We start from the raw sequence: 16,957 nt of genomic DNA, 5'->3' as shown, positions 1-16,957 counted from the left end.
TTTCATACAAGCGACAACGTGCTCATTTTTTTTATAATGAGTGAAATAATACTCACACCTATTCCTGAGGAACTCGACGGGTCCTCTCAACATTTTGCGTGCTATTGGCGTAAAAATACGCCCCGTGAAATCGTTCTATTTTTGCGACGAGTGTAATATTACGCCATCCTTCTCTTGAAAAAATCGTAGTTGGCCATTTTTTAACAAAGTGGTAAACCTCTAAAGCTTACCACTGTATGAGCAAATAAAAAAACTCAAAATCCATTCTTTACAATGATACCAAACGCCTATCCCTCGCATCTAACGTTGGTTGTTAAGAAAATACGGGAAAGTATTAAAATTGGTCAGCACTTCGGTACAGATCTACAGGACTAAGGTCTGCACGGTAAATGTTTTAAAATTCGGTATTCAGTGGCATATGGGCTTGAATACTTGATAATCTGTCTGATTAAATTAGCTTGACCACTGGTCACCTAGAACAGGACGTACGAGAAGAGTCTTAGAGCGGATTTTCAGAAGCAAGCATGCGTACTTCGAGTGTCCCGGCGGGACACTCTGACGCCTAACCACGCGAGGAAAGCAGATCCGAACGGAACAGCGCTTGCAAAACTCCATACGTCATGCATTCCATCCGACATTCCTTCCCGTCATTCACTCAACCTCGGGTGTCATATGCATTTGATGGGGCGCCCGCTACGCTACTTTAAGACAGAATCTTCCGAACAGCACATACACACAGTTCCGTGAATTCCTCGTTTAGTTCTCCGGAAGGATGTAAATATATCTCCATACTTAGTCACGAGGTCCGCTCCTCTGTCTTCGAAAGTGCTCTTTTGACCATATTTGGCCTGATATTTTCCGTTCCCTCGGTTAAATTAAGAGTATTATTTTTATTAATATCGTTATTAATACCATTTATTTTATCTCTTGTGTTCCACATGGTTTTTCCATAGCAAACGGGCCAAGTCAAGTTCACGTGTGAACTTTTTTAATTATTTTATGGAGGACTGTAGAATAATATGGCAGTTTTTAAGTTGTTTGATTGTTTCGTTCGCTATGATTTTCGTCGTAGATATAAACACTGGACACAAATTCATGGACTGCATTCAGCTGCAAGTTCTGCGTATTTATTTATTTTGGTGACATGTGCTTTCTGAATATTCCATCGTTTTTCTATGATTATCGCTTGTTGCTTTTTTTTAAATTTTACATCGCGGGAATTTCTTTTTTACTACCTATCTTATCTCACTATCCACAAAGATTGCCGATATAAAATATCTTCTTCGTTCCTTGCTAATTTTTGATCTTAAATACCTCTAATAATGTGTATAATTCTTGTGTTTACTTTAAACACAATAGAAAATGAAGTAGCCGATTCCTGCCACTATTATAAAAGTCGTCGTAATTTCTTATTGGCGCAGTAAAGTTAATTACAACAGCAATCAAATTTTACCCCTCTAAATTGCTTCCTACTCTTTGAAGTTGCCAAAATGTAATGTAAATTACTCTAGAAGCAGATGAGATGACAATCTTTCTCTAGCGCCGTCAAAATTTCCTTTGTTTTTCCTCTTATACCATTATAGCGCGTATTTTGATGCCTTCTTGGGGACATTTCTGTGCTTATAACGGTAGTGAGCTATAATAACTGCAAGCATTATGCTACCATAGCTGCTGAACTGAGCTGCTACCATATCAGTCAGTATCGACCTGCAAGCCAGTTGGAGTTGGGGTCGAAATAAAACATGACACAATGAATGGCAAAAAGTGGAACAAAGTCTTCCTGCAATAAGCGATATTTCGTAATAATCGATCCACTTTCGAGAGCTTTGGAGTAAATTCGATTCATTTGGCGTTAGCGAGGTATCCGCAGTGTCGTAATTATTCCGGTCCCGCATGACGCGATTAATCGCGGGGATAATGCCCTGCCGCCGTGTGCAGCTTTTCCGGGTCGCTGGGGCTCGCTCCAATGCGACTCTTGTGTATGTATGCGGGCGTATTGAATTTCCTCCGGAAATGGAGGGCTCATCATCCTCAGACGGCAATGCATAGACAAATGGAATTAGTTATTCGCGTAAGCGCTGGGAGCGTGAGGGAATCGTTTGAGTTGCTACAACAAACGAGTCTCTACTTGATCGTATGGCATAGCAACGCAGAATGTGGATCCATTTCTAGCTAAAGCCTTTGAGGATATATTATGCAAATATTATGTGGAGTTAGTTTTTAAATAATGCTCACCCTATTTAGAGCAAGTTTCAATTATTTTTAATTCATATAATTCACTAATTTCATAAATGTTTTCTGATTATCTCAGAAATTGGTCGTATCCTTTTATAAATGATCAATTAACAGTGATTTATTTTTCCAACGTTTTGTTTATCGCAATCCTCATAAGGGCCTCATAATTTTCTTCTTGACTCTCTTTATAAATTAAATTTGTGGATAAACTTACCTTTTACCAGCATTTTGATAATGACTTCATCAGAAACCTTAATAAAATAATTATTTTGAGAGATAAAAAAATAAGATGTAAAAAAGATTATTATGATTTTAAGGTTTTTTGTTTAAAATTTTTAAATGTATAGTGGTGAAAGGCAATTTAATGTAGCGGTAAGAATTTGCGCTGTTTCATTTATGATTGATTTTTATTATTACGTTATTACATGAGTTGTTCACTTTCCAACAGTTACAGTCGATACTATTCTCAAAGTAATTTTTGGAAAGAATTTTTCCAGTGGTATATAAATGTGTCCCTCTTAAAGTGGACTAATAATTTGCTGGAAGACCTACCAAAGAAGTGAGAATTAGACAAAAAAAATAGATATAAAGTGATTTCTGACCTGGCCCATTACGGAAATAGGTTTGAATTAGTCGCCGTTGCAACGAGTCCTGACAAAAGGTACATGACGTGGAAATATATCCCTTATTGACCGCCTGTGTGACGAAAATTGATTATATTGAAACTATCCAGGTAAAATAAAAATTGTGAGAGTAATTCTTTCATTTATTATACCACCAAAGGTATGGTCCTTACAATGACAATAATGATATTGAAACCGCCTATGTAAAATAAAATGTTTATGTGCTACTCTTACATTTTATGTGGCATTAGTAATCTTGAATTCAGTGGTATAAATACTAAAAATCTTTAAAAACCCCGACATCCATTCTGAAAATTATTTGACTTCTGAGTAAAATGGAGGAAAAAATACCTCTTGTTGACACAGAAATCGAGCTTTTATGAGTCCCGTTATATTTATTCGCTGAAGAAATAGAGAGCGAAACCATAAGGTTAGCGAAAGTTCAAAGGGATAATTTAGGAAAACAAGGCGAGATTATATGGAAATTGAATGAACATCGGCGTGGGTAGAGACTTTCACTCGTGGGTAACTACGTTAATCTTTTGTTTACCGCCTCCGGGGCATCATTTATTCCGTATTCGATGAAAATGTGGCTTACAGAGAACTGCTTGATCGAGTTTTCTTGTTATTAAGACGTCTGTCTCCGATGGAGCGAGGCCCTTGATATTTCTCCAGCACCATAATTATCCAAGGGCTTCTGTTTTTCGTAGATATTTCTGTTCCTCCTAAATGAGTTCGAATATAAGTTCATCCCAACATCCATTCTCATTCGCAAAATGTGGTATTATCTGCTTTATCCTTATTGCCGGATTGGTGAGTGCGTGAATTTATGTTTTATTTCCCGTATTTGCCTAACTTTATGAATGGATGAGTCTGCGGTGTTTTTATTTGTTGGCATTGGTTAAAGATATGAATTTCCTCGGATTTGTCCATACGGTACATCATATTTTTAGTACGAAGGACTTCGTTTTTTTGCGAAAACAACCTGGTGAAGCTGCAAGTTGGGTGAGGTTTTCTCGGGTACGCTACGGTGTTTGTTTGTTAGGCATGACCTTTCTTTCGATGACAATGGTGACATCGTAACCGTCTAAGTATGTAAAATAAAAATGTTATTAGTCATTCTTTCATATTACATACCTACAATTAGTGATCGTAATGTAAATAATGTAAAGACTGCAGAGTCTTGAAAAACCCCAGTATTCATTTCGAAACACCCAGTAGGTATTTGATTTCAGAGTAAAATGGAGGAAAAAATACGTTCGTTCTGATGTTCTAAAATAAAACAAAAAGAATATGAATGTCATAAATAATGTTCCTCTGATGATTATTGTTGACTTTAGTTTTCGAAACGTCGGCCAAGCATAATCATCTCATCTGGTTGCGTACCCGAGGAAACTTCACCCAAATTCGTATGGCAAAAGAATTTTGCAGTCATGCGTAAAACATCACTACATTTATTACATTATATTATATATATTAGCTCACAATACGGAATTCTGTGTTGGGGTGGAGCGCATTTAACTGATTTGTTACTATACTGTTCATATACCCAGACCAAGAACAGAATTATTTGAACAAAGTACCTGTTTTTGGGACCGAAAAATTACTGTGAGTTACCAAAATACATAAATAACGAAAAGAATGAATTCAGATATTGCAAAAGGGTAAATATGTGGTTGTTTGCTCATAATGATGTTACAAATTTGCTTAGATGAATGAGGCATGATGAAGAATAGAATGAGATGGAATGATTGTCTTAGATAGTGATTTCATATTTTATATGTACTTCCAGTATGGTAACATTGAGAGATTTTAACGCTCTTTGACTTACGTCGTGATATTCACCCCTATGGAGATGCCAAGCGAGGTAGTATGTACTTTTAGGTGCAGATTGGTTTGGAATACTTTTTCGATCGATACGATACGTTTTCGCCACCCCTTCTCCTGCTAACCCTTTTTTCGTGGTGTCATCGGCCCCTGGATTCTATTTTCGCCGCTTTTTAATCTGCTTCGGTCGGCTCCCACCATCACTCTGCAGTCTTATCTCTGTCATGCCAAGTCCATATCCTCTTTGCCATTCCCCAATCCGACCGCTCACCCTTCCACGCATTGAATTGGTGTGCGAACAGATAGGATTAAGAGGGAGGACGATGTCCCATTCATGAGACGAAGAGACGACTTCGTGTCTATTCTCCTTCCTTCTTACTATAGTTCTCTTCATCATTGTCGACGGAAAGCGAAAGTCGGACCAGAATGAAGTCGACTAGAGGTTGGCTCTACGATCAAGTCTCCATATTGAGTTCCTGGTACATTTCAGTATCATCATTGTACAGTAGATTCCGTTTAATGGGTCCATCGGTTACTTTGGGCAGCCGCTTAGTGGGGGCAGATCTTGAAGAACAGAACCCAATAGAGGAATATCCCAGAGCATTCTCCGCTTAACTGGGATAGCATGCCGCTTTATTGGGCCATGACTCTATACTCGCGAATAAATTAATTTTTTTTGTTCTCTGAATGCTATTTTTTTATATTTTCCTCCTTTGATTTACTCTTATTTTTCACAAATGTTCCTATTCTTGCCCTATTTTGAAAGCTCTTGTTGTTACACTATTCGCAAGAGGATAGGACTTTTCGTTAATAGGACTTAGTAAAAGACATTCATTCGGCGTCGCCCGAGGCTGAGAAAAATATTTTTAACTAAATTGTTATAATTCTTAAAAATGAAAATGAATTAACTAAGCTCGATGATTTATTAATCAAATAATTAGTTTAATAAACTTATGTTGCATTATAAACATTCTTTAGTCTTCTTTCTATCGTTTCAACATTTGTTTATGCCCAAATACAGGATAGTTCGCCTAATTGGGGTAGCCGTTTAATTGGGGCAAAGTGCGCAAGTCCCGATATGTCCCAATTAACCGTAATCTACTATATCTTGTACACATCAACAGTAAGAACCGTAAGAGTATGAAACTTAAGAAATTATATAAAATCGTTTCAGGCTTGATTCTGTGAAAGTTTGCTATACCCATGATGAAAGAACACAAATGGTAATTTCCACCCTTTTTAATTCAATAACCAACAACCGACCATGGTTTCAACACATTGTGCCATTTTCAAGGAAACCTTGAACTTTTACCTTGTAATGTGTTGAAATCATGGTCGTTATTTTCTTAGATATAGACTTTTCAAATCTGGGAAACGGATATAAGGAAAATAAACAGGAAATATTGTAAATAATGTTCCTATGCGTTTATTCACGTGATATTTCCTCTGTCTAAGTTATACGGTTGATTATAGGTATGGTCTTCTCCATTTCCCTGTTTGTTCGTCTTAGATAGTGTTGCTTGGATAAATATTTACATGAATATATTCTTGCATAAATTTTCTTGAGCACCCGAAAATTTCAAGACGATAGCACAAAGTATCAAGTGCGTATAACGCCTCGAAAAAAGACAATATTACGAAGATAAGTCAATTATTATTATCCGCAATTAAGTTTTATCTTTGTTTATTTTGATAGTACTGTCGTTTCACATTGATGACGTGTGCTTTATTTATTTGTTTTAATGTCTTTGCAAATTTCAGGCTGTTTGGTTAATTCGTTATCGCTCTCGTGCTGTTAATCATGGCTGCTCCACTGTTTATTTGCATCAAAGAAGAGCAACGTTCGGTGATCCGTTTTTTGTTGTAGGAAGACGCATCAGGATCCGAAATTAATCGAAGGCTTTTGGTATAGCACGGGAACAGTGTTTTGCCACAACGGGGGTGTCTACGAATGGATTGAAAAATTCCAAAATGGTGGCACACGATGAAGGAGCCTGACGACTTTTTTTACCGCCACAAATGAAGAAAAGATTAAGTGTTCACGTGAAACGATTCTCTCAGACACACGAGTGAGGCTATTGACGAAGTGGCACATAGTCGGCAAATTACACAGGCCAACAAAAAAATTTTGTTTGAAAACTTTTTTATTTTAATAGCTGATCTTTATAGATTTTTATGTGCCGAATCCAAAACTGGCCTTAGTTTTTTTGTATCACCCATAGTTTCCACGAAATTTGTATTTTAATATTTAGTCTAATACCTCTATACGGTATGTAGGGAAATCAATGAAACACTGTGTTACATCATAAAATTATTTGTATTTAATGTCAAATTACTTAGTAATGTAGCGTGATTATACAGGGTTCACTTGACAACTGGAATTTGTCTACCTTGTCTTTCCCTTTTTTCCTTGAAGCTTCTTGTGTAGCTTTTTCTGCGATGAATCCGCTTGCTGAACTTCTCGGCGAAGTACCAACAGTAATCTAATCCCCCATTATCTTCGTTCATCAGACCTACTTTTTCAATTTTATTTTAACTATAAAAAAGCTGTTCAATTCTTTAAATATTGCTTGATTTCTTAAATTTAACTGTAAAATGTGAATAAATGGTGGGTGATAGTCTAGTCTAATACTTTTTTAAGCATCACATTTGGATTCAGCAACTGAAAAGACATAAGAATAAGGTATTTTCAGTGAAAAAAAAGCTTTTTCATTGCTGGCCAGTGTTAGTCACGGTTCCGCCAACGAATTTTGTGTAAAATTAATATTAAAATATTTTATATTAAATTCGTAGGTAGTATTTTAGTGTTATTTATAAATAAATTTTTATGACTACATTGCGGACAATAATAAACTTAACCTCTTACCACTTTTCGAGATGGAGTGATGCGTCCCTTTAACTCTTTCCAACCCAGAGCTGATTATGGAGGAAATCAAATTTCAAGATTTTTCGTTTTGAAAACTTGAAAATTTTGCACTCAATGATAATTATCCCGGCAGCTAAATATTTCGTCATTAAAATGTGCACTACAAAATAATAGGTACTAGTTTAGATAACTCCTAAGTAGAGGTTAAAATTTTTTGATGTTGCTTACAAGCAACATTGGGTTATAAAGAGTTAAGCGTCCGTGGTATTCAAGACTTGGTTCGACGTAGAGCATCATCGTGAATTCTGTAGGCTGTTTCCCGAGACATCCCAAAACGCATCGAGTGAAGTGCCCGACTCACTGCTCCTGTTTATCTTTCTTCTTTAAGACTTTGTCTCGTTTCCTCGTCTCACTCCATGAATTAACGCTCCCACTCCTTTCTCCTCCGGCGCTTGCCTTTGAGTCTTTTTTTCGCTCAAATTTCTTCTCGCTATCTCTTCTTCCTCCTCCTCCTCCTCTTCTTCCGGCCAATCTTTCTTTACTTCCTCCCTTGCTGCCTTATTCATGCCGAGGGTTCGTCGTCGAGAGTTGACGCTGTTTGATCTTCATTTCTTTTCAACCTCTCTCTCTCTCTCATCTCGAAAACTCTCTTCCCCGCGCATTTAATGCGCACTTAACTCACTACTCCTCCTCCACTCCAACTTTCCTCTCTTTTGCCTCTCTCGTTTTGCGTTTCTTCAACGGGGACGGGGGAATTACAGGGAGGGTAAAGAGAGTGGGAGGAATTGCGTGCACCCAGAGCGGCAGTTTGGCTTCCCTTTTCCATTGATGTTAATTCCTTTCCCTTAAGAAGAAGCGTAACTCCCGTTCGACGGGCATTTATTCGTTCCCACGTTTTTATTTATATAATATTGTCACTGCAGTGGTTATACGGTTGATCAAAACACCTACTTCGCTAGTTCGCCTTACTTGGATATATTTTATTATGCTCCCGCCTATCAAATCCACATCCATATTATACATAGTATTCTTATAGGGGTTCAGGTATAGGGGACAGGGAATATTCCCGTTCGATGGGAATTTATTCACTCCCACGTTTTTATTTACATGATATTGTCACTGCATTGGTTATACGGTTGATTAAATCACCTACTTCGTTAGTTTGCCTTACTTGGATATATTTTATTATGTTCCCGCCTCTCAAATCCATATCTATATTATATATAGTATTCTTTCAGGGATCGGGTATAGGGGATTGGGTATATTAGGAGATCTGGTTGGTATGGTGGCTAGAGTGCTGGCTTCCCATCCAGATGATCCGGGTTCAAATCCCGATGGAGGCAGAGATTTTTCATAAGCTACCCGATCCCTACTAGAGTGCTTTTTGGAGGGCACTTTAAGTGCATCACTCCGTCCGTCGGATGGGACGTTAAGCCGTTGTCCCCTTGGCGCCTTTCGTTTAGAGTAGGATACTGCCGACGCCGGGTTTCTCTCCACCCATCATTCCCATATCCTTCCCTCAGGTGCATATGACCTAAGCTGTCGGTCGCCTCCTCCAAATGCCACACCGTACTATATTAGAGGATGTCTGTATGTCTGTCCGCTATTCATGTCCCTACGGCTGCACGGGTCGCCACCAAAGTTTTCACGTAAGTGCATCTCATGCTCCCAAAGCCCATACTGGTACTTATGGTTGTATCCAAAGCGTTCTTTGCGTCGTTTTCTTAATAGAGTTTGTTACGTCACGTCATACAACTTCAGTGGTTGGACATGTATCTTAACGACCTCTCTTAATTCATTTTATTAATTGGCAAAATATATGGATATAAAATTACTTTATTTAACTCTGTCACTGATGAGGGTAGACTTTTAGTGGCTCTAGAACTAGTATCTATAATAGGAGCGGCAAAGCCTTCTTCGTACATCAAACTTTTGATGATTACGAATTAAAAATATCCTTTTTTGCAAGATCAGCTGACGACAATCTCAAATTTTAGATAAATAAATTTGGATATTTTTCCGACATGTTTACGTTACATGTCTATGCTTTTCCTGTGAGGCGTCCAAACCATCGGGGACTAATACCTCATTGTGGCATGCCGCTGAGCAAAGTTTAAACGGTGTAATGCCTCATAAAAAAGGCAAAATACGAGAGGTTTAGAGGAAGTAAAGAGACTTCTTAAAAAATAGCCCACTTTTTTTCTTCTTGGGCTTCATATTTTTTCCTGGGCTGAATCTCTCCTTCCTTTCCTTTTCATCTTTAATTTCCCGTTTTAATCAACCGTTTCTGAAGCCACACTCTCACTTTCAATGTTTCTTGAAGATACCGAAGTTTATGGGAGTGAAGTCAGAAATCATAAAACTGGCTTAAAGGAGCCAGACCTGATATCTTTAATCGTCGTGTTTAATTAATTTTCAATACATCTTGCTCTTCCTCACTATTAAATATGTATTAATCGATAATTGTACTATTTTCAGGAATTATCAATTGATTATTACCTTTCCTGCTATTTATAATGAATTATCATGAATGTGTCACTACTTTTATTGTGCTTGTTAGTGGGCTTAAATAAGTAAGTTAAAAGGTTTTGTGTATTTTATTTAGGGCGTCTGCAAGTGAAAGTCTTTGAAATCGCTGTTTTTATACATTGTGACACATTTTTAAGTCACCAGATAAGTTACAATTTTTATCATCGTGTTGAGTGAAAAGGATAATATTACCAATTACGCTGTTCATAGAGAATTATTTTAATTACCACCCAATTTCCATGTACAGTAGCAGTAAGTAAAATTGTTTTCATAGACGAAATCGCAACGGAAATTAAAGCCCACACAATAAATCACATTGAAGGATTTAAAAATAAAAGAAAATTAAAGAAATCACAACGAATTATGCGATAAATTCGATTTATTTTGTTCTCACGTCGTGCTAGTTGATACGGAATGTATGTACAAAGTATTAATTCATTCCACCAATTAAGGTCGAAATTAGTTGATTTGATTCATTCATTTTCTTTCACGCCCAACCCTATCCCAATGGGACTGTATAGAGGAGGCCCAATTCTACCACGCAGAAGGCTGATTACTGTCGCCACTTCGGTCGCATTTTAATCGGTTTTCAAAAATTTCTGCGGCGCGGTGATAAGTGCGATGCGATCCAATATTTTGCAGTATAACGTTTGTAATTGCGAGGGAATAGCATTGAAAAGTAATGAATTTGATGCATCAAATCATCATGTGTATAAATTACGGTTATTACCCATAATTATACCTCATTTCTCCGAGAAGCTCAGATCAATTTGTCCGTCAGCGACGCGAGTGGCGAGTTTGTAAATTTAAGTTCATTTAAATGCTCGATGGGTGATGGCACATCTAGAGGCCGACTTGAGGATCCTCTATTGTAATATTCTTGCCCTGTCCCATGCGATCTCACCTGCATGTTTGAGTGTAAGCACGCATGCCTATGCGTTCTTCTTTGCCGTGACTTTCATTTGTTTCCATTCACGCACCCGCTCCATTTATTCGCCCACGCACCTCCCCTCCAACATTTTCACCCCACCCCTCCCACCTTCTCCCCCCACGCCCGCAGGATATGCGTACATACCCCCTCCCCTACTTTTCCTTTTTCCTCGCGAAAAGCGTCGCCTCTCTCTCGCGAGCGCTCTGCAAATTCCCATCCCTGAAATCTCTTGTACGCTCCTCATTATCGCACTTCATCTGTTTTTCTTTTTGTTTTACTCTTTGTCCTCCGTAAATAGCGCGGGCGGTGTGGGCACAGGTCTTCATCCCATATCTCCTATGCATAGCTGGGATGGTGGAGAGGAAATGGCTCCAATCTCACGTGCATGTATATGTTATGTTCGTTCTTTGTTTTCAGCATTGCTGTAGCATATTTTAAGATATTACATATTTTTTTCACCGTAGGCATGATGTGATCACGATTTTTGTGGCATATTTTTCATGCCTTTTATTTTGTTTATTCGTGTCAGCTGAATTTAAATTAGTTAAATGGAACATTGCAACATTTTCGCAGGATTTATTCGAAAATGACTCGTTTCGTTGTTACAACAGCATTATCACGGGCAACAACGAAATTATTTTAACAACTAAACGCGTCATGTTGGAATAAATCCTGTGGAAATGTGATAATGTTTAATTAACTATTATTATCATCTTCCACCACATCATACCGCAGAGAATACAAAATAACTGAATTGAAAGTTTAACGCGGTAGAAAAATTCATAGAAAATTTAAGGTTTGCTTGTATGTATATTATAACTTTCTGCTAAACATTTGATGGTTTCAATTTTTTTTTGTGTTTGCGTTTTGTGATAATTATCAATGTCTTTGTCTTTGTCCATGTTTGTGAACGTTGATTTAAAATGTAACTATTCACGGTAATCTTTTATTCTTGAGACTATGCCGTGAATTTAAGGATATGGCACTTAATTTAGCCATCCAGCCACCTGAATTATAATAACTACATTTAAAATGGCGTCACTAAACACAATTTGTCTTTTATACCACATAGGAAATAATAATAATGACATTTAAAGTTATGTATATTTGCTTTCGTTTGCAATAACAACATTTATTTTCTTTTCAGGTACGTTCCTGTCCTAATTATTCCCACCAACCCAATTCTGGGACCAGGGCGGTGAGTTATTATTATCGTTTCTGTCAGCAGTTGACGCACCAGGTACACCTAGGCGTTGGATGTGGACAACATTACTCTAAATTCTTGAATTGGGTGAAGGTATTTTGTTAGTCAAACTTTTATCTAGTAACCGAGGGGGAAATTTTTAAACAACAGCGTACAAAGTAGAGGGTTTCAAATTAATTTTAACACCCTTCATAATCGAAAAAAAACTTCATTTTTCAAAGAAATATATTGTAAATTCATAATAATTTTTCAATATTTTGTTTCCTTTTATGAGGGAAAGTACTCGAATAATTACTTCGTTTAATGGCAGAAATATGAAAATGCATTTGGATCCGAAAATATCCGATCCGAAATATTCGGCTCCGAAAATCAAGGATCCGATCCGAATCCGGAAAAAAACCTGGATCCGTCCATCCCTCTGTTAAACTGATGTTTGAAATCCTCAAACCACACTATTTCTGCCACCCCCAAAACTTCTTCATTTTCCCTTTCGGCAGCCACCATTTTTCTCCTAACTCTTACTGTTTGCTTATCCTTCTCTTCTCCTTCCTTCTCCTTTGTCTTTTTTTACAAGTTTACAACTAAACGTACGCTAATTTCCACGCCCTGGATAGGGGTAACTTACCTTGGAGGGACTCTTAACCGTTACCCCTCGTTTGGCAGTTGAGGACTTTACCACGCCACCACCGAATCCTGTTTTGCTTATCCTTCTCTTCTCCATCGTTCTCCTTTTGTCTTTTTTCAACAAGTTGACACTAATAATTATGCCCTGGATGGGGCCAACTTAGGCACGCGGGGCTCGAACCCGCGATCTCTCGTTTGGCCGGCGAGAATTTTATCCCGCCGCCACCGAGGCCGGCAAAATGTTATTTCGTCTTCGTATTTTGTCTTTTGTCATGACATATCATTGGCGTAGCGTAGGATTTTTAAATGGGAGGGGTTAGATTTCGGGGCCTTTCCGGGGTGTATGGATAACACCACAGTGCAAAGGGGGTCCTAGGTTCCTCCCCCGAAAGTTTTGGGAATTTTTTAAATGATGAAAACGTCATTTTTAGGATTCAAACACAGGAATGGTATACGAGTATTTATTAAAATAGTGTATATAAAATGGATGAAGCTGTAACTAATAATACTCAACTTTGGGGGAGTTTGTTACCCGGAAACCCACCCCCTCCCCTCCCGCCCGTGGCTAACCACTATGAGATATTTAGCCTGTTCCAAGCTTGTCTTAAACTGATGTTTAAATCCTCAAACCTCACTACTTCTGCCACCCCCGAAACTTCTTCATTTTCCCTTTCGGCAGCCATCATTTTTCTCCAACCCTTACTGTTTGCTTTCTCCTCTCCACCCTCCTTCTCCGTCTTTCCACACACTTTTCTCTCCCTTCCTTGTTTGCACTCCTCTCCCTCCCTTTAAACGCATTCCTCTTTTCGAAAACTTCCCCTTTCTTCCTTCCCTCGCGTACAGAATGAAGAACATCTCATTTCCCTCTCCCTTGAAACCGACTCCTTGCACAGCCCCCGCCTTCAATTTCTTAAGAGGGCGTTAAGATATGTATCGATGGCTAACATAAGTTCTAACAACACGTATCTCAAATTCGGCTGGTTTGAGACAGGTATCTTAAACAAAGTGTAATTACATTAAAAAAATAAAATACAAGCAAAAAGCAACTCTTTTCTTTCAAACGTATGCTCCTTTTTCAGTTTTATGAACTTTTGGTTTTAAATTTCAGTGTAGAAGTTCAAAAAATTAATCCTTTTCTTGCTCTCCTGAAGTGTTGCTATTTTTGAGAAACGTGTTGTTAGAACTTCACCATCGGTATCATACCGGTGACAGGTCCTTTTTTAATACTTTTAATATTTTAAAATGTGGCCTCCGCCACATTTTAAAATATTAAAAAATTTAACAGAGTTTCACTTTTCTATGATTATTAAAAATGTGGAAAAGTACAATTACGTTTCATTTTAATGTGTCGAACATCCACTATATCACGCCTGAATCGGATGAATTTCTCCGCCATATTGTCCCACCTCGAATTAAGCAGAAATCTACATCTGCATTTTACCCTGTGAGCCACCTCTACGGTGTACGGCAGGGGTTGACCAATTACCAACGTGCAGTATGCAAGAGTAAACCCACATTCACACCACATGGTCATAAAAATATTACTTACACGAGATAGCAAAAAAACACGCGTGCATTCATTTGGAGGCAAAACTTCCCGACGGTTAATAATTCATTAAGTAAATCTATGCCAAGTTATCACAATCGGAAAAAGATGAACATGCAATGATTCGTCCCAGCGGATGACGCCATTAATTTTGTCAATGAAGGCTTTCGTTATTATCGCTGATAGTTCGAGGAAAGGAAGACATTTAAAGCCATCCCCCTGCGTTTTGCAGACTTTTTTATTTATTTTCTTCTCTTAATCACGTCTACCATACTACGACGTCAAAGGAAAGATATTTTTCACGTTGTCGGAGGAGTACTCTTCTACGAATTTACTTTGTAAATATGGACTATACTTTGTTCCTTGCTCCTGTAAATATTTCCATGCTAACTCGCTTAACATACTGTAACCGCTGCACTTTTTATCGTAACAACTCATCAGGTGCTACACAGGTTCTTGGGATTAATATGGCTGTGATAACTCAATATTTCCTCTAATGACAGTTCTACTATCTATTTTAAACACGGAGAAATGTAGTTTTTTAATATGTATATCGCCTTTATTAGCATATGCAACTTGGTCCTTCTAAGACATATGGCTTGTCCGAAGGTTCCATTCATCCCACATTGTGGCACATAGATTCATAGCATTTATGTTTCATTTCAAGTTTCAACTTCATAGAAGAAAAAACAATAACATTACACAAAAAGTTTTAGGAACTTCGAAACCAAAATATGAGAATTTTAGAAGTTGAAATCGTACCCTGCAAATAAATAGTCAAAGAAAATAATAATCTGTAATTACTATTACTATGTCATCAATTATCGATTCTACTGATCATATATATAGTTGTAACTTACCATCTGAATGCTACGAGAGATAATAGCAAAGTTGACGAGTTATCTAGCATGCACGGGAAGCACAATAAACTCGGTAGATCACTATGGCGGCGGCCGCATCGTTAAACAAACTTAGGATACCTCCATGCATCCACGCTACCCTTCATCAGTATCCCCTGTCTCCTTCGTCTTTGCCCCTTCTCTCCTCCGACATACCCCACTCCAAACATTTCTTTATTCCACTCTACCCGTTTCCTTAATTTTGCCGGCTGAGTCCCCCCAAGGGTTTTGTGAACGATCTCTCGTTCTCGTCTTTGATCAGGCAAGCCAGAAAAACCCGCTATGCCGTCCTTCCTTTGTCGTTCTTTTATTCAGGAATGGTTTTATATTACTTCCTACGGCAATCTATTCGATTACGTAAATATAATGTGCGTTGCTATGGCAAACTATTAGTACTAACGTCGAAGCTTTTTCCTGAGAAGTCAGAATAATAATTTTATTTACGGGCGGAGTCCGAAATTTCTTACGGGCAGAGTAAAAGTGAAAGAAATTGTTATTAACATCAAATCTAATAAATATGGAATGGGGACTACTTCAAACTACTACAAACAATATTAATTTAGACGAATAAATAAATGTTTTTTTTTCAAAAAATTAACATTCTCATTATTTTCTGAACACACCTCGTTAGTCGTTAAATAACGAAACAAGCAGATTTTCCTCCGGTTAGTTTTTTTTGTAAGTGTTCAAAATGTATCTAATTTTTCACGAGCATCGAAAACCGAAAATTTTTCGTACTGATGCGTATAATAAAATTTTTAATGCTATATTGAATTGCGATGACAATTTAAAGGGAAAAAAATAATAAGCTATGTAATTTCCAATTTGTTTCATTGACAATAGATCGGTTATTTTCCGGAATGCAAAGCTACTAACTTGCTTATCTCATGTTTTAAGGGCATATATAACTTCAATTTTCAACCAATTTCCCTATAGTTGCGTTTCGTTCTCCAGTTTCTATGTGTTCCGTATTCTGATTCTATGTGCTCAGCATTGTCTTTCTTTAGATATTCTTGCAAAAATATGTTCACTTGCTTCGTGGGCCGAAGGTCAAATAAATGCTATTTGCAACTGAAAAATTTGGTTAACAGGTCACAATAGCCTTTCTTCGCGCTCTTTCTTCAAGAAAAATAAATGTATGTCCTCTACTGTGACGTAAATTTTTTCGTAGCAGAAGACCTTTAAGTCCAATACATATCGACAAACTTAGAAATTGTATCCAGGTCCCCAATTTGTTTTCTCTTTTATTGGATGCACGATCAAGGCCTTTGTGGAGCATTGCTTTTATATTTATTGCAGCATGGGCATTATACAGGAGTTGTATTCGCAAACTCTCCAAGGCTAATAGAGTGATCTAGTTCTCAATGGCCTCTCCCACGCTGTTTGTCGAGACAGTCTACTTTTCAGAGCGTAGCGACCTCTATCAATTCGCGAGGCGTCTCATAACTTTGTTAATCAAAGTGAGAAATACGGGATCGTACAATTGTGATCCCTGCCGTTATGATCACTGAAACGCAGAAACTGCTACCAATGCTATTACTACTACCTGCTGTACAGGACATTCGTATTTTAGAAAGTGCAAATTTCTAAAATACGAATCTCCTGGAATCTATGGGGAAAAAAGAAATAACTTATAAATATATTGCCTAAAGGGGTATGTTAACGAAATTCAC

At 37.7% G+C, this 16,957-nt stretch overlaps 1 protein-coding gene across 2 annotated transcripts in view; it reads left to right on the top strand.

Moving 5' to 3' along the window:
• The window catches only part of LOC124164524 (amyloid beta A4 precursor protein-binding family B member 1-interacting protein), a 227,572-nt gene that overhangs the window by 157,909 nt on the left and 52,706 nt on the right, over positions 1-16,957 (top strand). The gene's annotated exons all lie outside the window — the stretch shown is intronic.

The sequence above is a fragment of the Ischnura elegans genome, chromosome 8 (genome assembly GCF_921293095.1).
Source record: "Ischnura elegans chromosome 8, ioIscEleg1.1, whole genome shotgun sequence".
Classification (NCBI taxonomy): Eukaryota; Metazoa; Arthropoda; class Insecta; order Odonata; family Coenagrionidae; genus Ischnura; species Ischnura elegans.
The sequence above is the reverse complement of the archived record's forward strand: the minus strand, read 5'-3'. Positions and strand labels throughout refer to the sequence as shown.